This window comes from Saccopteryx leptura, chromosome 3 (genome assembly GCF_036850995.1).
Source record: "Saccopteryx leptura isolate mSacLep1 chromosome 3, mSacLep1_pri_phased_curated, whole genome shotgun sequence".
Lineage (NCBI taxonomy): Eukaryota > Metazoa > Chordata > Mammalia > Chiroptera > Emballonuridae > Saccopteryx > Saccopteryx leptura.
The window spans coordinates 59434210-59456584 of record NC_089505.1 but is presented as its reverse complement, the minus strand read 5'-3'; the positions used below and the strand labels follow the sequence as shown (position 1 = coordinate 59456584).

General features: G+C 38.8%; 1 long non-coding RNA gene across 3 annotated transcripts in view; it reads left to right on the top strand.

The window, feature by feature from the left end:
* LOC136398934 (uncharacterized) overlaps nucleotides 1-22375 on the top strand; it is a 54581-nt gene that overhangs the window by 9583 nt on the left and 22623 nt on the right. The gene's annotated exons all lie outside the window — the stretch shown is intronic.

Genomic DNA, 22375 nt, shown 5'->3' with positions numbered 1-22375 from the left:
AATATAGCGTTTATTAACATTGGTAAAAGTTGTAATTTCAGACATAAATGTTTCCTAGGGTCTACAAATAGTGCTAATTAGCACCCACTCCCAGGGCCGATGGTGAAGGTGCACTCTGTGGTCTGTGTTCACCCTGTTTACATGGCGTATTCACTGGCACAAGTTTGTGTAATTGGGGTATTTCATCTTTGATATGTGGATAACAGAAATTCAGTTTCCAGGAAGCTGCTAGTTGTTTAGTTTTACTTCTGCCTTGGGTGAGAATAAAGAATTAATATGCTGTTTTATTATTACCTCTCTTCACCTTTGTGGCCTGGTTGCTAATCCTGCACTGACAAAATTAAATCTTCAGTCAGAAAGCATGAGAAAAATAACGGTGTGATTGTCAGCTGAACCCCCATTGATAGTTCTACAGTGTGTCCGTAAAGTCATGGTGCACTTTTGACCTGTCACAGGAAAGCAACAAAAGACGATAGAAATGTGAAATCTGCACCAAATAAAAGGAAAACCCTCCCAGTTTCTGTAGGATGATGTGGCAGCATGTGTGCATGCGCAGATGATGATGTAACACTGTGTATACAGCGGAGCAGCCCCTGGCCATGCCATTCGAGATGTGGACAGTACAGAGGAAAGTTCAGTGTGTTCTGTGGCTCGCCAAATTCGAATTTGTGAACAAAGTGCAATGTGAATATCGGCGCATTTATAACGAAGCGCCACCACATAGGAATAACATTACTTGGTGGAATAAGCAGTTGAAAGAAACAGGCAGTTTTGTGGAGAAACCCCATCTGGTAGGCCATCAGTCAGTGATGAGTCTGTAGAGGCTATACGGGATAGCTACCTAAGGAGCCCTAAAAAATCTGTTTGTAAGCCCACATCGAACTACACTGAATAGGTATGAAACTGGGAGAGTTTTTCTTTTATTTGGTACAGATTTCACATTTCTATCATCTTTTGTTGCTTTCCTGTGACCGGTCAAAAGTGCACCATGCCTGACCAGGTGGTGGCGCAGTGGATAGAGCGTTGGACTGGGATGCCGAGGACCCAGGTTCGAGACCCCGAGGTCACCAGCTTGAGTGCGGACTCATCTGGTTTGAGCAAAAGCTCACCAGCTTGGACTCAAGGTCGCTGGCTCAAGCAAGGGGTTACTCAGTCTGCTGAAGACCTGTGGTCAAGGCACATATGAGAAAGCAATCAATGAATAACTAAGGTGTTGCAATAAAAACTAATGATTGATGCTTGTCATCTCTACGTTCCTGTCTGTCTGTCCCTGTCTATCCCTCTCTCTGACTCTCTCTCTGTCTCTGGGGAAAAAAAAAAAGTGCACCATGACTTTACGGACAAACTGTATTATCACTGAGCAGCTCCTCATTTTCCGGTCTTTGTGTTTATTTCATGACAGCAGTTGGGGTCAGAGACTAGCTGTGCTTTGCTCTCACTGTCCTCATTTCTAGCTCAGCTCCAGGACACAAGAAAAGCAGTATCTTTGAGACTTTCCCACAAATGTAGCTGCTTGTAGCTCTTGCTATGTGTAGTGTTTGTTACCTTGCACATGCAGTTTCTTATCTGCAGACCACTGGCTCCAAATTAGGATTTTGGAGTATTTTTGAGAAATAATTGGCCTCTATTTATACTTTTATAACATACTTATAATGGTAGAGCTCTTTTGTTTTTGCTCAGGTATTTTGAACTTTTCTGAAGTTTACACATTATTCTCTCTTTCCCAGAATAGCTTTTTAACTAGAGCCCTTTTGAAATAGAGCAAAAAGGAATTCCTCCTTCACCACAAATGTCTCTCTGGCCACACAGGTCCTTTCTCCCTCCTTGCTGAAACATCAGCACAAAGCCAACCTCCCCCTGCTCTGGGTGCATCCACCTCTGCCTTCTCAGAGGCCTTGCTCTGTCATTCTCCAGTCTCCTCTAACTTCAAAACTTTCCACTCCATTAGCTTTTACCCTTCAATACACAAATATACTTACAGTACATCTCCCTCTAACTACCACCACATCTCTCTTCTCAGCCAAGTGTTCGGGAAGAGACGTCCTCAGTTCCTATCTTCACTTTCTCCTGTGCTATTCACTTTTCTGTCCCTGCCTGCTATCTGCAGGCACACATCCCCAGTCCCTGAGTTGCCATAGCCAATGGCATTTGTAGTTTTCCTGCCCTCCTGACATCTGACTGTGTTTAGGGAATTATGTATGGGGTGCCTACCAGCCAGACACTGGGGTAGGTCCTGCTGCACCAGAAATGAAAGACAGAAGTGATCCGCAGCCTTGTGGGGCGCAATGGACCAGCCTCTCCTGATAGTACTCAGGGTTCTCGGCTTCCACTGCTCACCTTTGCAGGCTTCACTTAAATGCTACTGAACTCTTCCTATTCTCCAAGTTTAAAAAAAATTTTTTTCTCATTATACATATCTTCTTGAAGCAATCAGTTTTTTACCCTTGACTTTAATTACTACATATACTGTAATGACAATATAATGTTAAATGTCTTAACAGTTTTATTTTATATTGGGTGCCTTGTTTACTAAAACCATAGATTCCAAGTTGCTCCATGAAAGCAGTCTCAAAAAATGTGATATTCTTAGAGTGTAAACTTTAAGAATTTTCTGTAGTTACTTTCTTTGGTTTGTTGAATGTGTGCTATCTTGAAAATATAAGTTGGGATATCACAAAGCGAAGTTGGCCAGTTGAGGTTTATATTGAACTTCAGCCCCAAATCTCCATTTCTGTGTTTCACTTAACAGCCAAAAATGATCTTCCTTTACAAACCTACTTCTCTGTCTGTGTTCTCTTATCTAGGAGACCGTCACTGCTGTGTACCCAGTCCCCCAAGGCAGATCCCAGCAGCCATTGTTGTCTCTCCTGTTCACTTCTCTCCCTATCTGGTGGGAGAAGGAATTTAAAATTACCGATGTGAAATGTTACTGCCGGTGCTACAGAAGAAGGTTTTTGGTTGGTTGTTTTGTTTTGTTTTACACAATGGAGAACCCACAGAGTTGTGATTACTCTAAAATATCTGCTTTGACACAAGTGTGTCTTCAGTCTTACTTGAGTGACTTCACAGACTTCGGTCACGTTGCCTGTTCTAGAGAAGGGTGTGGTTGGGTGCTTATTGAGATCATTGGTCAAAATTTCTAAACACAAGAAAAAAAATAGGCATTAATTTGTAACATAAGATTTGGTAGTTAAGATGCAAGATCCTGCAAAATAATGTTTGTCTCTATATCTCCCTCTCCATCCTCTCCCCTCCTGGCCATAGATTTCTGTTTAACTGTAAGAATCTTGAGGTAAAAGGTTTAAAGACCAGATGTTAAACACATTGTTGACTGCTCACGAGTTAACTCGTGATTGCACCTGCATTAGCTCTTTCAGTTCTTGAAACTCAGGGTAATATAGGATTATGGTATTTGTGACTCTTCGCCCTGAGGGTCGAAGTTCGAAAAACAGCACACCATTCTATATTCTCATGTGGGCTCCTTTTCTTCCCACTCCTCCAGGCATGAGACTGCAAAATTGAAGGTGGTACGGTAAATAAAACCAATCAGTGTCAAGCTGCCTAAACTTGGACCATCTTCTAACTGCTTGCAGTTTGAATATACATATCAAGGACATTGTAAAATCTTTTTCTGTGTCAGGCATGTTCAGTTTATTATTAAAAAAGTGACTTTGCTTGATATTTAGGTTTTTACTGCAATTTTAGTTTTACCGAAGTTTCAACTATGACAGATGGTGAAGGTGAAGAACTTTTCACTGAATTATAAGCAGACATTTTATCTGATTGTTCGAGTGATTTTGAAATATATCGTAGTGATGTAGAAAAGAGATGTAATAAGATCTGATAGTGAAAGTGATTTTGAAGAAAAGTGGATTGAAAATGATATTACACCAACTTTGGAGGATTATTCACATATTTCAGGTATAACTGCCAACCTTAGTGATCCACAGAGTATCAGGGGAGTGATGGAATTACTTTTCAGTGATGATTTTTTTTATTTGTTTCTCACACCAATTCATACCACCACCAATGGAACAATTTTACAAAAAATCTACTAAAAGTGTACTAAATCTACTAAAAGAAGTTTCTCAGTTTGTTGATATTGATGGGACATACGAAAAAATCACATTGGAGGGATTACTGGTCAATGGACCCTTTGGTCGAAGCTCTAGTATTTCCTAAAGCTATGAGAAGAATGAGCTGATTATTCGAGTGATTTTGAAATATATGGTAGTGATGTAGAAATTGATAGTCTATCAGAAGACAGTAATGAGTCAGATATTAGACCATGCATCATTCAAGCAAATTCTTACATTTTCCATCTTTGTGATAATTTACAAAATATATCCAATGAAGACAGACTGTATAAAATTAGCCTCTTTTGGATTACTTTCTTCCAGAATTTCAGTCTTTGTATGTACCTAAGCAGGAGTTATCTCTAGATGAAGCAATGATACCATATACAGCAGTCAGTAGTCCTCGACCCCGGGCTGCGGACCGGAACCGGTCCGTAGAGAAAGAATAAATAACTTACATTATTTCTGTTTTATTTATATTTAAGTCTGAATGATGGTTTTTGTTTTTTTGTTTTTTTTTATTTTTTAAAAATGACCAGATTTCCTCTGTTATATCCGTCTAAGACTCACTGTTGACACTTGTCTCGGTCACGTGATACATTTATCTGTCCCACTCTAAAGGCCGGTCCGTGAAAATATTTTCTGACATTAAACTGGTCCGTGGCCCAAAAAAGGTTAGGGACCACTGATATAGAGGATGTATCAGCTTCAGAACATATAATCCAGCAAAGAAAAACCCCCAAAATACCAAAAAACAAAAAATGGGATTTTAGCCAGAATGCTTTGTGAAAGCAGGAGTAAATATGTTTGCAACTTTGAGATTTATTCCAGTGAAGGCAGAAGGCTGGAAGAAACTATATCATCTGTCTTAGAGCCATATGCCATATCTTGATTCTTGGCATCATGTATACCAAGATAATTACCACAACAGCATTTCTACAGCTGAAATGTTATTAGAAAAGAAAACATTAATCTGTGGCACCATAAGAGAAAACCATGTCTTGCCAAAGGTACTAAAAGAAAAGTCAAAGAAAATGATGTTTTTATGGAAAGGACCCATTGTCCTTATATCATGGAAGGATAAAAGACTAGTGAATATGATATCAACTATCCACGATACCTCTATGAAAACTGGAAAGCAAAAAAGAAATTCTATGGAAGATATAGTTAAATCTGTGTGCATATTAGACTGCAACAAATACATGAAAGGAGTCAATCGAGCAGACCAATATTTGGTGAACAGCAGTATCTTTTGAAAAAGTATAAAGTGGTTTAAAAAAGTAGCATTCTTTCTGATCAGTTGCACTTTATTTAATGCATTCAAGATTTACTGTAATTACAATAGACAAAATAATATACAAAAAATTTGTACCTGAAGTAGCTAGGGAATGGATAGCTGCTGGTTCAAATGAGTACGGCTCAGAACCTAACACTTTTTCTGGTATTTCTAAAAGAGCTCCTTACATTGATTCACCTTTTAGGCTTTCAGGGAAACTAAAAGACCACGTTTTAGAAAAAATAGTCACTGGTATAAAGAAAAATCCAATGAGAACATGTAAAGTATATGTTTCATAAGGAAAGTGCAGCGAAACCAGATATATTTGCAAAACATGTTGTATACCATTACACATAGGTGACTGCTATACAGTATACCACACCAAAATAAATTACTAAAATATATACTATGTAGCAGATATGTACAGAATTTCATTTAAATTCATTATGTATGAATAGAGTATACTGAAGTTTATTTAATTGTTTCACTTTCATACTTAATTAGGAAAAAATAGCTGGTGACATGAGATAACTTCTGCCTAAAATTGCTGGTCAACAATGTGTTAACAGGGATGTGTGTGTGGGGGGGGGGGGGAGAGAAGGTGAAGAGAGACAATGTTTGATTTAAAATCATTCTGAGTGACAATGTAGCTAATGAAGACCATGTTCTTTGAAGTATTGTAGAAAACAGTATTTAATAACAATGTTAAAGCCCTTTTGATCCAGTCATTTCAATTAAATACCAGAGATTATTTTTTTTATTTCATGAAGGAAATGTTTTATAGCTCTTATGCTATTTAAACTTTAGTTGAGCTTCTAATTTCTTTAAGAGTTAGAATAATGAAACCTGTGGATTGAGCCAGATGGCTTTGTATCTGAAAAATATTCCCTTTCCAGAATATTCAAATATTGTGAAAAAAATGAACAAATTATGTGAATTAATTAATTTGTTCTTTTGGCCCTGTTTGATTGTCTCAGTGGATAGAGCATTTGCCCAAATAGCAGATGTCCTGGCTTCAATCCCCAGTCAGGCACACATGAGATGCGACCATCTGCTTCTCTCCTCTTCTCCCTCATCTCTTTCCCTCTCACATCCAGTGGCTCCATTGGATTGAGCCTTGCCCTTTGATAGGGTTGCAGGCGGGGGCCATGACCCCCTCCTTCCTTAAGTGGATGAAGGGACATTGACAAACTAGATGTTCCAGATCACCTTCCCCCAGGCATCCGGATTGACTCACCCAGGTGTGGAAGGTTCCCTAGCTAGCTTACGGTTAATCTTACATAAATCGCTGAAAACTACATTTTTCCCCATAATGACAACCAGTTCCCACCCTGGAATCCCCTATTTAACCCTCTTAGAGAACTGGTTGCTGACCTCCACATTAGCAGTCAGCCAGCAGATTGACCCCCCAACAAACTTTTCTTGCTTAAACTCAGCTGTCGTCCTTTGGCCGACCTTTCACCCTTGACTGCTAAGGATGGCTCTATTGGTACAGGAGATGACCTCAGGCACTGGGGATAGCTCAGTTGATTCTAGCATTGGCTCCAGATGGGGTTGCCAGATAGACCTTGGTCAAGGCACACACGGGGATCTGTCTCACTATCTACCCTCCTCTCAATTAGTACATTTTCTCTCACCAGAAAAGCACTTTAGAGTGTCTTCCAGTAATATTTGCTGAATAAATGAAAAACACATAAGCTTGTTTAAGAAAAGAACTGAAATTTTGATTTTCTTCTTTTTTTAATTTGCTAAGGAATCTGGAAATGTAGTTGTCATATGTCACTGTTTTAAAAATGAGCTAAGGAATAAAATTTTGAAGGATCTATTTTTGGAAACATTTCATCCAGTAGAATTAGGTTTTTTGCTTGGTGGTGTTTGTCCACTTGCTTTCTCCTGGGTCATATATTTTGTGACTAGAACTCATGTAAAATCTAGCCAGATTGTTTTCAAATGAGGTTTTCCTTTAGGAAAATCTAATTTCCACATCTTCTGTTCAGTGATAGATAGCAGAGGGGTAGTAGGAGACTTCTTCCCTCGGGGCTGTGAACCAGACTGCCTAGGCTGGGCCTCTGTCCTGAACTTGTTTGCTTAGTGTGGGACAGTCACTTATTTTCATGTAGAAAATATTGCCTCCTGTTAATAGTTGAAACTATTCACAGTTGAGAGAGTCTGAAATCAACCTTGTTTTCCTATATTGTTCAGAAAAAGTTTTAAAATAAATGAAAGTATGGTAATTTCCCTGAAGTAGAATTTCTAGCCTTTAAAATGTTTGAGCCCTGGCCAGATAGCTTGGTTGGTTCTAGCATCCTCCCAAGGTGGGAGGTTGATCGTTTGATCCTGGGTCAAGACACATACTGGAATAGATCTTTGTTTCTGTCTCTCCTCCCCCCCCTTTCTCTTTCTCTAAAATCAATAGTGTAAATGTTAAAAAAATCTTTAAATGTTCTATTGTATGTAATACCCTTGAGTTCTAGTTAGAACTTAAGATCCTGAATTCTTATAAAAGACATTTAAGGAGAAAAGAAAAAAAATATAATCAGAATAAAGGCAGCTTCATATAAAATGGATGCTAAACCATTGAGCATATCAATAATTGAAACCTTCAAAACCAAACTAATTCTGCCCCCTTCCCTGCCCTCTCAGCCCTCCCAGCTCCAACTAGGCTCCAGTTGAGGTGGATTTTTTGCAGGAAGACAGTTCTACTTTGCTGGTTTGCTGAGTGAATATTTTTTTTGTGTGTGTGACAGAGAAAGATGAGAAGCATCAATCCTTCATTGTTCATTGATTGTTTTCTCATATGTGCCTTTTTGACAGGGGGCTACAGCAGAGCGAGTGACCCCTTGTTCAAGCCAGCAACCTTGTTCTCAAGCTGGTGAGCTTTGCTCAAACCAGATGAGCCCATGCTCAAGCCGGCGACTTTGGAGTTTAAAACCTGAGTTCTCTGTGTCCCAGTCTGATGCTCTATCCATGTGCCACTGCCTGGTTAGGCCTAGTGAATATTTTTGAAAGCATTCTTGTCTTTCCAGGGGTTTTGTTTTCTCAAAATTTAGAAATAATGCAAACTATAGCTACTGCATATTTATTTTACTTCCTCAGACTGTGCGAAGACCCATTTTTGAAATTAAGTTTGGTCATGAGCTGCATCTGTAGATGTACACGTGCATTCATTCACATTGGTATTTATTACATGTTAACATTGCTTAGCATTACTGGTTTATTGGGTCTGGAGTATTTATTGGTACCAATTTTGTGACATACTATTTGTGAAGCATTTTTGGAAGGATAATCTTTCAAGTTACCCCACCCCATATACTCCCCACTTGCCCTTGATTGGTATCTATAGGTTGAAGGAAAATAATTTCTCCTGAATTTGAAGGGTTTGGTGTCTATAGACAATAGAGGGATAAAGGATGGTCAGCACAACAACATGAACACACTTGAAACACTCCTGTTTGAGCTTTCTTTTAGAGCAGAGGTCTGTTTTAAGGATACTCTAATTATTTTTAAAAAATAAGACAGTTTTAGAGTTTTAAAACCTAAATTTTGTTTAACAAATGTTAATGTTTTGTGACAACTATTTTCCAAAATCCTGTGACTAAATTAAAAGAAAGAGCTTTGCCTGGAAGGACCTTCTAGTCTATGAGGAAACAAGAATTGCATGCATAAGAAACCTAATGTGATCACCGTATCTGAATGACCCAGTGCATTATGTAGTTAGCCAATGGTGGCATACAAACAGTAAGGACGGAGGACGCCAGGTGGAGAGTCTAGTGGTGAGTAGCACTATGGAGGAAGGTTTGAGGAGGTCTGGTACAGTTTTTGAACTAGAGTTTGAAAACTGAGAGGAGAGAGACAGGGCAGGCGGTGAAATGTGGCTCATAACTGAGCAGAATGCTTAGAGAAACTGGCTGGATGAAGGATCTTTTGTTTGTTGTTTTTGCTTTTCTTTTTTGACAGACAGAGAGAGAGTGAGAGAGAGGGACAGACAGGAAGGGAGAAATAAGAAGCATCAGTTCTTCGTTGTGGCACCTTAGTTCATCGATTGCTTTCTCATATATGCCTTGACTGGGGGTTTCAGCAAAGCAAGTGACCCCTTGCTCAGGCCAGTGACCTTTGGGCTCAAGCTCGTGACCATGGGGTCATATCTGTGAACCCACACTCAAGCCAGCAACCCCGTGCTCAAGCTGGTGAGCCTGCGCTCAAGCCAGTGACCTCAGGTGTTGTTGTGAGTTGAGGGCGCAGAGAGAGAGATCAGCAGACGAAATCATCAAGGACTAGCAAAGGACCACCGCTCGCTCAGGTAAATGGCCCCGAGTTCACGCTGTGTCCTAATTTTATTCACAAGATTTCAAAAAGCTTGTTTACTGAGAATTTGGCATAACATCAGGCATAACCTTTACTTAAAGATATATGGAGTACACCTGCATGATAGCTTAGTAACAACATAATATCAAAAGGCATTAATTGCTATTGCTTCTATAGATTCCATAACATTCCTCTTCTTATCTGAAGGGATAACCTTGGAAAATACAGAAATCTTTTTTTTTTTTTTTTTTGTATTTTTCTGAAGCTGGAAACGGGGATAGACAGTCAGACTCCCGCATGCGCCCGACCAGGATCCACCTGGCACGCCCACCAGGGGGCGATGCTCTGCCCACCATGGCGTGATGCTCTGCCCCTCTGGGGCGTTGCTCTGTCATGACCAGAGCCACTCTAGCGCCTGGGGCAGAGGCCAAGGAGCCATCCCCAGCGCCCAGGCCATCTTTGCTCCAATGGAGCCTCGCTGTGGGAGGGGAAGAGAGAGACAGAGAGGAAGGAGAGGGGGAGGGGTGGAGAAGCAGATGGGCGCTTCTCCTGTGTGCCCTGGCCGGGAATCAAACCCAAGATTTCTGCACGCCAGGCCGATGCTCTACCACTGAGCCAACTGGCCAGGGCTTGAAAGTACAGAAATCTTATGAGAATGTTTTACTGAGAAAAGCCCAGCAACTGCCTTCAGTCACATAGATCTGTTTCAGTGACCCGCCTTCAAGTCACAAAACAATTCTCTTGGCAAAACATTCTTTTCTTGTTGGCTGTGTTCCCATCCAAGGCCATGCAATGGGTTATTCCACTACATTTCCCCCTTTTTGTTTATGCTGAATGTTATGAAGCACCACAGAAAACAGAGCCTTCTGTCATTCATCCCTTCTTTCTTTTTTTTTTTTTCCTTCATTTTTCCGAAGCTGGAAACGGGGGGGGGGGGGGGGGGGCAGTCTGACAGACTCCCGCATGAGCCTGACCGGGATCCACCCGGCATGCCCACCAGGGGGCGATGCTCTGCCCCTCTGGGGCGTTGCTCTGTCGCGACCAGAGCCACTCTAGCGCCTGGGGCAGAGGCCAAGGAGCCATCCCCAGCGCCCGGGCCTTCTTTGCTCCAGTGGAGCCTCGGCTGTGGGAAGGGAAGAGAGAGACAGAGAGGAAGGAGAGGGGGAGGGGTGGAGAAGCAGATGGGTGCTTCTCCTGTGTGCCCTGGCTGGGAATCGAACCCAGGACTCCTGCACGCCAGGCCAATGCTCTGCCGCTGAGCCAGCTGGCCAGGGCCCATCCCTTATTTCTTTTGCTTTGATTTGTCGACAGACTATATATAAAAGAAAACATAGAATTAATATTATAAAAAGTCCTATAGTGGATTTCCAAAATCCTTTAATATATTCAATAGGATTTAATTGCGATAAATTATTTATTAATCTCTTCAATATAGGTTGACATGTTAGAATTTCTAATTTTCTTTGAAAAGCTTCATGAATATGTCTGTAATTTAATGATTTCTTTAGTTGCATTATTATGATTTAACAAATGCTTTTTAACATTTTTCTAATGGAAATAAGTATTATTTTAAGAAATGGTAACACAAAAAGTAGTTACATTCTAATTACATCTTAGCTTAATTTGTCTTTGCAGGCTAACAATTTGATCTCTTAACACAATTATAGTTGTTCTAAATCATTAGCTTTAGTATTAATGTTACTATTTATATGTTATTGAGAAGTCCACAGTTGTTCAGAATTTTCATGCCATTTTTGCACAAAGTCTACAGTCTGAATACTTTGATATAATCCAACTTTAGATATAGCAGCCACGGTGGTTACAGCTATTAGTCCTATAATGATGGCAATGATCAGTCCAACCAGTCTCTTGGTTCACTTCAAGGACTTAATAAGATGTTATAACAGCATCATGGAAGGGGAACCCTGCCACATCCGATGCATCTGTACTGGAATCTAGACTCCTGTTCAGGTTCTTAAAATGTAAAGACTTTGACTATTTTATTAAAAAGAATAGAAGAGTTAATACATGTATAAAAAGCACACTTATTGTAAGTTATTGAATAATTTTCAGCTGTCTTTTTGGTTTCACCTATAACAAATATATAAAGCAATCTAACAGAAGCAGATATGAAATGTGTTTTATTCTTCTTAAAGATTAACATAATATGATTAGAAGGATAATTTCTCTAGATTTTTCCTTTCTACACTGACATATGTTTAAGTGCTATGGCTATTTTCCACAAATGATATTGTATAGGACCAAATTTTATATGAAGAGCTCGAGGTTACATCTCTCCTCAATGCTATATGATAGTGTGATTATTTTGATTACTAGCTGTAATTAAACTATTGTTCTATGCTACCTTAAATTAGTACCCTGCCCTTTAACTTGGGCAGAACTATAAGGGCTTTAATTTATAACATTTTATGTACAGATGTATTACTTTGAAATCTATATTTTTGTAATAAACGTTTGGTTGTTGTTTTTTTTTCATATCCTTTACTGTTATCTTTGACAATAGAGAGCCAAGCTTGAGCTTCTATGTATAAACAATGTGGCTCATGTTCTATACATATAGGTAATTCCTCAACTCCTGTTGTATGATTTTCTAATTTTACACCTTCTTTTGAACGTGCTAAGGGACCTCTATCATTTAAAGGTCCTAGAAGCCAATTAGAATCATTAACAAAAATAGGAAAGGCACTATTTTTCTAATGAATAGCTCTACTTAATGGAGGATTAGGAACATATGCCTAATAACTAAAATTTTCAGCTCTACTACCGGAATTGTTACCAAAGCAATCATTGCTAAAAACAGGTTAGTAGCATTTTTTCTTTCTAGTAGCTTGTAGCATATTTTTACCATTAAAGGTCAGCCTTTTAAGTTGAACCCAACTTGGTATTTTAGCCTTTTCAATACCAAGCACTAGTACCTTTAAGATTCTTTTGAAATTCATTTCTTCCATCTCAGCAATGGGTGGATGTGGAAAGAATCTATTATTTTTATTCATGTTGTTAGTTTAATTGTGAGCAGGATACCAAAGAACTTCACCGGATTTTGCAATGACACAAACAAACCCTCTTCCCTAATGTTGCACTACACTAGGTACCTATTGATTCAACTCACTTTTATAATGTATAGGTTGATTAATCTTAGAACTGTTACTTTTTGTTTAATGTCTGCAGCAGTCAAATTATCTTCTCCTGTATTTAAGAAATTTAAAGTAAATAAAGCTTTGTGTAACATAATTCTAGGGAATAATCTCCTTTCTTCTCCCCCCTTTTGTTTAAGTAACATTTTTCAGAGTGCAATTACTGCGTTCAATAATTGCTTGTTCTTGTGGATTATATGGAATTTTAGTAGTATGTTTAATATTTTAAAATACTAAGAATTGTTGAAATTTAGTAGATGTATAGGTAGGATTATTGTCAGTTTTAATTGTTTTAGGAATGCCTATAATATTAAAAGTTTTAATAAGATGTTGAATGACACAATTAGCCTTTTCTCTAGGCAAAGGTGTGGCCTATTGAAAGGAAGAATAAATATTAATAAAATTGTACATAAGATAGTTTTTTAAAAGAAGAAATATGAGCAATATCTATTTGTTACAGGTTATTACTTTGTTGCCTTCTAGGATTGATTTTTCTTAATAATAAAGGAGTATTTATAATATTGTACTATACTGAGGATAGTTTTTAACAATATTTTAAGCTTTTTGCTAGGTTATTTTAAATTTTTGTATAAATTTTTTTTATTTGTATGAGTCTTTATATAAAACTTAGCTATTTTTATTAATCTAATGAGTAATTAATTAACTTCATTATTTGTAGTAGACATAGGTCCTGGTAAAGCTGTATGAGAACAAATGTGAGTTATATAGATAGGCAAATTTTATTCCTACAATAAAAGTTGTAACTTTTGAAACAATTTGTGCAATCTAGAACTATTATTTGAAATATAGACAGTTTTTATAAGTTTAATTGTATGTTCTACATATTGTGAATCAGTAACAATGTTAATAGGACAGGATGTTTGAATTTTGTCTTTAATTACAATTAAACACTGATTTAAGGTTTCAGAAGCATTTTTAAGGATGACTGAAAATTCAGCATTATTTTTATAAGCTATTAATATGTCATTTATATAATGGATTATTAAAGATTGAGGATATTTTTAACAAATTTTTTCTAAAGGTTGATTTACATAATGTTGATACAGTGTCTGACTATTCAACATTGCTTATTTAAGTAATAGAAACTTAGTAAGAATAGTTAGTTATGCTTATTGTTATAGACACAACAGCTAGCATTGCTAGAAACAGAGTCAGTGATGTTTTTTGAAGTCTTAGTCTTAATTAAAACATTTTTTTTGCCTCTTGGGTAAGTTTATTTAATTGTCAAATTTTCCTTTTTCCTCTTTCTAATTTATGCTGAGGCTTCAATTTTCTGGAAGGTATTTACTAGTCCCATATTTGTGGAGATAAGAGCAAATCCTCACCCCTACATTTTTTTACATTGCTGTTGTAAATTAGTAAACTGTCCATTTAAAATGTTCATCTTGTGTAATATTAATAAGAAGGTTAGCATTAGCATTTTGATTAGCTGGAATACAAGCTTGATTTTCCTAAGTTATAAATTGTAACTCTTTCACTTTTGAAAGAACAGTCCAAGCTAACATCTCTAATTTTTTTGAAATAAAATATTCAGAGTCTATGAAGGAGGATAGCAGTTCCTGCGTATAAAGACAGTTTTATACTGGGAGCAAGCTGTTTTTAACTCTTTAAGAGCTTTGACAGAAGTTTGGTCATAGTGAGTATAAAAAACTCGTCAGAAAGTTTAGACTGTAATTTAAAAAGTTGCTCTTTTAATTACTTATAAGATAAATGTTTTTCTTTATCAGAGGCCAAATGACCCTTGTTATTTTCCTATTGTAAAAGAAATCTTAGAGCTTTGTTAGGGACTTTTCCTAAGCCACGCAGTTTAGTGACTACTGCCTAAGTGGGCTAAAAAGAAAACTAACATTGCTTAGTAATAAGAGATGCATCAGCTTCTATATCTAAAAGTCTTTTGTATTGTTAAGTCTATTATAGGGCATCAGAGGAACTAAATTCCTGCTTTCCTCAGTGCCTCCTTTTTCAGGATGTTGCCTTACAAGCAGCCAACTGTCTGAAGCAGCTTGAGATAAATTCTTAAAATGACTTAATTTTACTTAATTCCTTTGTTTTACAAATTTGAGCATATTTTACATATAAACAAGACAATTTTCAATACAGAAACACAAGTATAACATATAACTTTAATTAGTCCTAATATTTGAATTCTTATTTGATTTCAAACTTTGAATATACCTGATAATGTATTTACCAAATTAGTAAGTCTTAAGGATCCGTATTCTATTTAATTTAAATTTAAATGAGTGCTCCTTATAATTTCTCATTTTAAAGTAAAAATATATGGATGAAACTATTTTTTCAATATAAAAGCTGGCATTTTTAATTTTTACAAATGGAAACACAATTCAGGCCTTAAAAGTCACATTTTAGACAACATCAAACAAAAACTAAACAGAAATTAGAATCAGATAAAACAGACTAGACAAACCAAAGAGAAACCAGGATTTCAGAGCATAGTCAGACTAGAAAGATGCCTGCCTGATTTTAATCAGGGCATTTTCTGACAGAGGGACTGATAATGGATGAGACTAAACAAAATTTCCCCAAGAAAATTCTCTTGGCAGCTGCTAGGGTATTTTCTATAGTCAGATCCAACCCATGTCCCCTGCCTCAGTTTCTAGGCAAAGAATAAGAAAGAAACAAAATGATAGCTCAGAGGATAGTAGTTAAAACACCAAAGAAATTTAGTATTTATTTATTATTACAAAGACTAGAGAATTCTAAGGACTTCATGATTCTTCTATATGTCCTAATTCTAATTGAATTTGTACCAACTGATGTAAAGCTGCAAGCTTTTCTTCCTTTTCTCCATTTCCAGTGATTTGCATCCAGGCTTTAAGACAAGCGATCTAATTTGAGCTATAACAACATTGGTATAATTAGTTTATTGTTTCACAGCTGCATAAGTGCCAATGCTGATGAGCATTTTAAAAGTAGCTCCTGGGGGATTATTTCTGGTGTTCATGTGAGATATTTGAAGAGCCTCCTCTCTCCACCAAGATTTGAATTGTAAATATTGTCCTGGTTCCAAAACCATACTAGCAAGCAAATCCCAATCCAAAGCAATCATTAAATGATCATTACAATCGGAAGAGATAAGACCTTGAACATATGAGGACTGAGGTCCATACGTAGCAACAGCTTGTTTGACTAGCTTTAAGAAAGTAAATTCAGTTTGGTCAAATTGGATATTATGCCCTCCCCCAGGATCTGGAGCATTAAGAGGAAAAGGCTATCGAATAATTGGAAAAATAGATGCAGAAAAATTACTAGAATTAGATTCTAAATCATCATGATGCATAAGCACCTGTTGCATTTCAGAGATTTCAGGGAATTGAAAAATCCTTCCCCTGCCAGTACCAATTAATTTTTTACCTTGAATTGGAGGAGCCATAGGCTCATATATATCTTGCTTTTGAACAGGTTAAGCAGTATACTGATTTCTATTCTTCTGTTGTTCCAGTGTAAATTGTAGTTTACTTAATAAATATTTTAGACAGGCACCATCATCCATAGAGGCTTCCTCATTTTTTAAGAAAGAGGGATGAAAACCTGTGGAATGCTGAATTTCATTAACATTATCAGTAACTTCAGAAGCAGAGACAGTATTGTCCAAGTCATTATTCTGTTCATTCTGTGCTGAATCAAATTCTTCAGGCTTATTAAAAATAACCTCACTCAAGTCTTTAACAGAATCTCCATTTGATTGCAAAGGGCCAAGGGCTGTAGCAATAAGATTATAAGCAGCCCACATTTCAGCATCAAGTGGATCCTCGTGCTGATGAACACAGCGTAAAGATTTTCCTACTTGTTGCCAAACATTCAAATTTAATTGATTACAATGTTCAGGAGTATACCAATAACAGTGTTTCTGAATAGTATTTAAAAGACGTAACAAAACCTTGTCTTTTATCTGAATCCCAGACCCTTTTAAAAGGGATTGTAAAACCTGTTCATAATTGTCATGTAATAAATGGGAATTTCCCTTGACTTTGCTAGTTACCTTAAAGTTTCACGTACACAGCGCATTCAACTTACCCTTTCGGGGTTCCATCTGTTCCCAACCTCTTCTTAAGGCCCCACGGTAGGCGCCAAATGTTGTGAGTCGGGGGCAGAGAGAGAGAGATCAGCAGACGAAATCATCAAGGACTAGCAAAGGACCACCACTCGCTCAGGCAAATGGCCCCAAGTTCACGCTGTGTCCTAATTTTATTCAAAAAGCTTGTTTACTGAGAAATTGGCATAACATCAAGTGTAACTTTTACTTAAAGCTACATGGAGTGCACATGCAAGATAGCTTAGTAACAACATAATATCAGAAGGCATTAATTGCTATTGCTTCTATGGATTCCATAACATTCCTCTTCTTATCTTAAGGGATAACCTTGGAAAGTACAGAAATCTTATGAGAATGTTTTACTGAGAAAAGCCCAGCAACTGCCTTCAGTCACATAGAGCTGTTTCAGTGACCCACCTTCAAGTCACAAACAATTTTCTTGGCAAAACGTTCTTTTCTTGGCTTTGTTCCTATCCAAGGCCATGCAATGGGTTATTACACTACACTCAGGGTTTTGAAACCAGGTCCTCTGCTTCCCAGTCTGTCTATTCACCACACCACTGCCTGGTCAGACTGTTTGTTTATTTGTGTTTATTTTTTTAAGTGAGAGGAGAGGGATACAGGCACAAAATTCAACATGTGCCCCAACTAGGATCCACCCAGCAATCCCTGTCTGTAGCCAATGCTTGAATAAACTGAGCCACTGGCTGTGAGGAAAAGAGGGAGAAGGCAGAGAGAACATAGACAAGAAGAATATGGATGCCTGTCACATGTGTTCTGACTGGAGATTGAACCTGGGATGTTCATACACCAGGCCAATGTTCTACCTGCTGAGCCAACCAGCTAGGTCAGGGGTTGTGAACCTCTGGCTCGTGAGCCAGGTGTGGCTCTTTTGATGGCTGCATCTGTCTCGCAGACAAATCTTTAATAAAAAAAATAACGTTAAAAATATAAAACATTCTCATGTATTACAATCCATTCATTTCCTACTGCTCCTGTTCATGGTTGCGGGTGGCTGGAGCCAATCACAGCTGTCCTCCGGGACAACACCAAATTTTTATTGGATAATGCTGAACATTCACAGGTCGTTGTATGGCTCTCACAGAATTACATTTTAAAATATGTGGCGTTCATGGCTCTCTCAGCCAAAAAGGTTCCTGACCCCTGAGCTAGGGCCTGGATGTTTGGAAAGTAAAGTTGAGGAGATAAGGTTAGGGCAGGTTCTGAAGAGACTCTTTAAACCCCTCTGTTCTTACAGATAGGTTTCTTGGCCTCACAGATTAGGAATAACGCCGAATCTGACCTGTGGTACCAAATAAAGGATCTTCAAAAATCATTGAAGTACTACTTATAATTCACTGGTGAATGTTGGACCGAGTATTTGTTTTATTTTTAGCAAAGTTTTGGAGAGTAGAAAACTTGGAAGAAAGTAAACTTCAAGACCAACATTGACTTTTCTTTCTAGTAGGTCAGCTAGTAGACTGTGCATCTTTGGTTCAGTGAGTGATGGGAGGTTACAGAGACTGTACTTTCTGTGCAAAACTGGAGCTAGAACTGAGTTGTGTTCAGAATGATCAGATGTGCTCTGATAACTAGGGTAAACTCACTTTATGGAATTTGTAAATTACTTTTAGAGGAGATATAAAATGATTAATTTAGTCAAGAATGTTGTTAAAGGCCCTGGCCGGTTGGCTCAGCGGTAGAGCGTCGGCCTAGCGTGCGGAGGACCCGGGTTCGATTCCCGGCCAGGGCACACAGGAGAAGCGCCCATTTGCTTCTCCACCCCTCCGCCGCGCTTTCCTCTCTGTCTCTCTCTTCCCCTCCCGCAGCCGAGGCTCCACTGGAGCAAAGATGGCCCGGGCGCTGGGGATGGCTCCTTGGCCGCTGCCCCAGGTGCTAGAGTGGCTCTGGTCGCAACATGGCGACGCCCAGGATGGGCAGAGCATCGCCCCCTGGTGGGCAGAGCATCGCCCCATGGTGGGCGTGCCGGGTGGATCCCGGTCGGGCGCATGCGGGAGTCTGTCTGTCTCTCCCTGTTTCCAGCTTCAGAAAAATGAAAAAAAAAAAAAAAAAGAATGTTGTTAAAGTCCTAGTCAAAGTTAAGTAATATAATAGAATTCCAGTTCTCTGTTTCCTTTTTAACTTATGAATTGGGTAAATAAAACAATATAAAAGAGACAGTGTCATTCATAGTCTAGTTAATTTCTTATTATAAAACTCATTTTTGTGAACACATGTTACAGGAATGAACATAGAACCAGGTAAAAGGTATAAAAGCAGGACTCTCATCTTTGTTCAAGTAAATCAATCAGAGCAGAGTGCCTATCACATCGATACATGCTGAGATGAAGAAATGTTGTCAAGAGCTACTAGCATTAAGGTCACCAATGGCTAGATTGTGTTTATTGTTTCATGTAAGACTGTGTATATTCCTTACAGATGGAATCCTCTAACCATCTGAAAAAGCCCATTTATGCCTGACCAGGCAATGGTGCAGTGGATAGAGCGTCAGACTGGGATGCGGAGGACCCAGGTTTGAGACCCTGAGGTCACCAGCTTGAGTGTGGGCTCATCTGGTTTGAGCAGAAAGCTCACCAGCTTGGACCCAAGGTCGCTGGCTCTAGCAAGGGGTTATTTGGTCTGCAGAAGGCCCGCGGTCAAGGCACATATGAGAAAGCAACCAATGAACAACTAAGGTGTTGCAATGAAAAACTGATGATTGATGATTCTCATCTCTCTCCGTTCCTGTCTGTCCGCATCTGTCCCTCTCTCTGACTCTCTCTCTATCCCTGTAAAAAAAAAGAAAAGAAAAAAAAGCCCATTCATGATTCACAGTTCCCACTTTAAAACTCCTTCATGTTTAATGTTCTCTAAGGTCAAGAAAAATCTATATTTTCTTAATAATGGCTCGATTATTAAATCATTATATTAGGATTTCTCTCAATATAGCTTTGAAGATGATTTCTGTCCTAAGATTGTTTTTCTAGGTTTGGAAACAAATCTTCATAAAATTCCTGTGAGTGAACATAGAAGAGAATGAGCTGATCCATGAGTGGGGCTTAGGTGGAACATTGATCCTGCCCTAGTGTAGAGTCTGATGTGGGAAGGGGAGGGGAGATATTTTTAAAAAGCTTCTTTCTACCCCCCTTTCAGCCTAGCTGTGCTGCTGCCTGAACCTAAGCACTGTGGTTAATAGCGGGATGAGGGTCGATAAACCTCTATCATGGGGTCCAAGAAGTTTAGAATCCTAGGACCCCCAAGCTAGATCATCTCTGTTATGAAGAGTTTGTGTCGGCAATGACTGGGAGTTGGAACAGTTCTCTGTTTAAGTGTATTACAGACAGGCTAAGCTAAATTAGTTCCACATCATTTGGTTAAGGCAGATAAGTTTCCTATTCATGGTCAGAACTAGCACAGACAATGATCATCTCTGTGATCTGGCTTGGCCTGCTATTAGGAGCTAACTCCCACAAGACTTGATTTCCTTTCTCTCACCTTGTAGGTTCCAAATTTCATGGTTAAAACATGAGGGAGCTATGTATACTAATAGTTCCAACTTAGATTCTTGGAGAAATTGGATTAGGTCTACTTTACCCTGGTAAATTTTCACCTCACTTGTAATCTCAGAAAATTTCATCTCAGAGTTTCTTTCTCCTTCCTATTAAAACCATGCCATCCTCAGCACTTCCCTTTAAACTGCCCCCAGGTTCTTAGATTGCCTTCTCTTCTTCCTCCATTAAGTTAGAGCTCTGTCCTACATCATCTTTTTAGATACTAGTCTTTTCAGAGTTGCCCAGATGATAAAATGATCTGGTGAGTCATTCTTCAAACTCAAATCTTCCTTTTCCATTTTTCCACCTATAGGAGTCTTCTGTGTGACAAGCAGGTGGCTGTCAGTGAGTGACAGACCAGGTGATTTTACAGGACAGACAGGTGGTGTGGCCTCCTCACCCACCCATCCCCGCCATTGGCATATGTTCCTGAATATGAATGTAAAATACAGCGTTCTGTCTGGTTTAAATCTATGTAAGTGGAATAGTACTAAGAATATGATTGTAACTGTCTCCTCAACACATTTTAAGATCGATGCATGTCATTGTCCATTTGATTATTCCTGACGGATGCCCAGAATTCTACAGTAAAAGCATTTACCAGGTTTTTACTTGTTCGTGAATTTCATAGTGGTCCTAGATGGCCGCCAGCACTACTGTAGCACAGTACAAGCAATGCTGTGATAAGTATTCTTGCACAGGCTCCCCTCCTTTCCTGAGAGAGATTTTCTCGAGTAGACTGAGCAGTGGGATTTTGGGCTCACTGGATATACAGATTTGCATTAGATACTGCTGAATTAGTCTAAAGAATGGTTGTATTAGCCCTGGCCGGTTGGCTCAGCGGTAGAGCGTCGGCCTAGCGTGCGGAGGACCCGGGTTCGATTCCCGGCCAGGGCACACAGGAGAAGCGCCCATTTGCTTCTCCACCCCTCCGCCGCACTTTCCTCTCTGTCTCTCTCTTCCCCTCCCGCAGCCAAGGCTCCATTGGAGCAAAGATGGCCCGGGCGCTGGGGATGGCTCTGTGGCCTCTGCCTCAGGCGCTAGAATGGCTCTGGTCGCAACATGGCGACGCCCAGGATGGGCAGAGCATCGCCCCCTGGTGGGCAGAGCGTCGCCCCTGGTGGGCGTGCCGGGTGGATCCCGGTCGGGCGCATGCGGGAGTCTGTCTGACTGTCTCTCCCTGTTTCCAGCTTCAGAAAAATGAAAAAAAAAAAAAAAAAAAAAAGAATGGTTGTATTAGTTTTAACACTTCCAACATTAGCGCATGCAGGTCCCAGTTTCCCCACATCCTTGGTGATATTTGCTATTTTTTAATTGTCTAATTTTTGCCAATACAGTAGTAATAGTGTCTTGTGTTAGTTTTAACTTGTACTTATTTAGTGTATTACTAAGTTTGTACCTCTCTCATATACTTCTTAGTCACCTGAGTTTTCTCTTTTGTAAGCTGCCTAATTTTAGTTCTTTTTTTTTTTTACTCTGATGTTCCTGTCTTTCCAGTTGATTTTCAGAGGTTTTTGTTTTTTTTAAAATATACTCGAGCTATCAAGTCCTCACCTGAGACATAGTAAGTATCTTCCACCACCCTGCCACTTTTCAGTTCACATTGTCTATGTTGTCCTTAATTTTTCTGTAAGTGAATTCATTATAATTTTCACTTTATGATTTGTAGTTTTGAGTCCTACTGAATAGAATGATTAGTGAGTCAGTACAGGAAAATTAGTAAGGACTCTAAGAAGTAGAAACATTTAGTATAAAATAACATTTAGCATTTCAAGACATCGGAAAACATAAAATTTTTAATACATGGCACTTGAGCAATTAGTTTTTTGCTTTAGGGAGGGGAAAGTATGTGTGTCTGCACTAAGATAAATTCAAGTTGGGTCAGATATTCAAATATGAAAGTGAATCAGCCTGAGTGGTGTTGGCACAGTGAA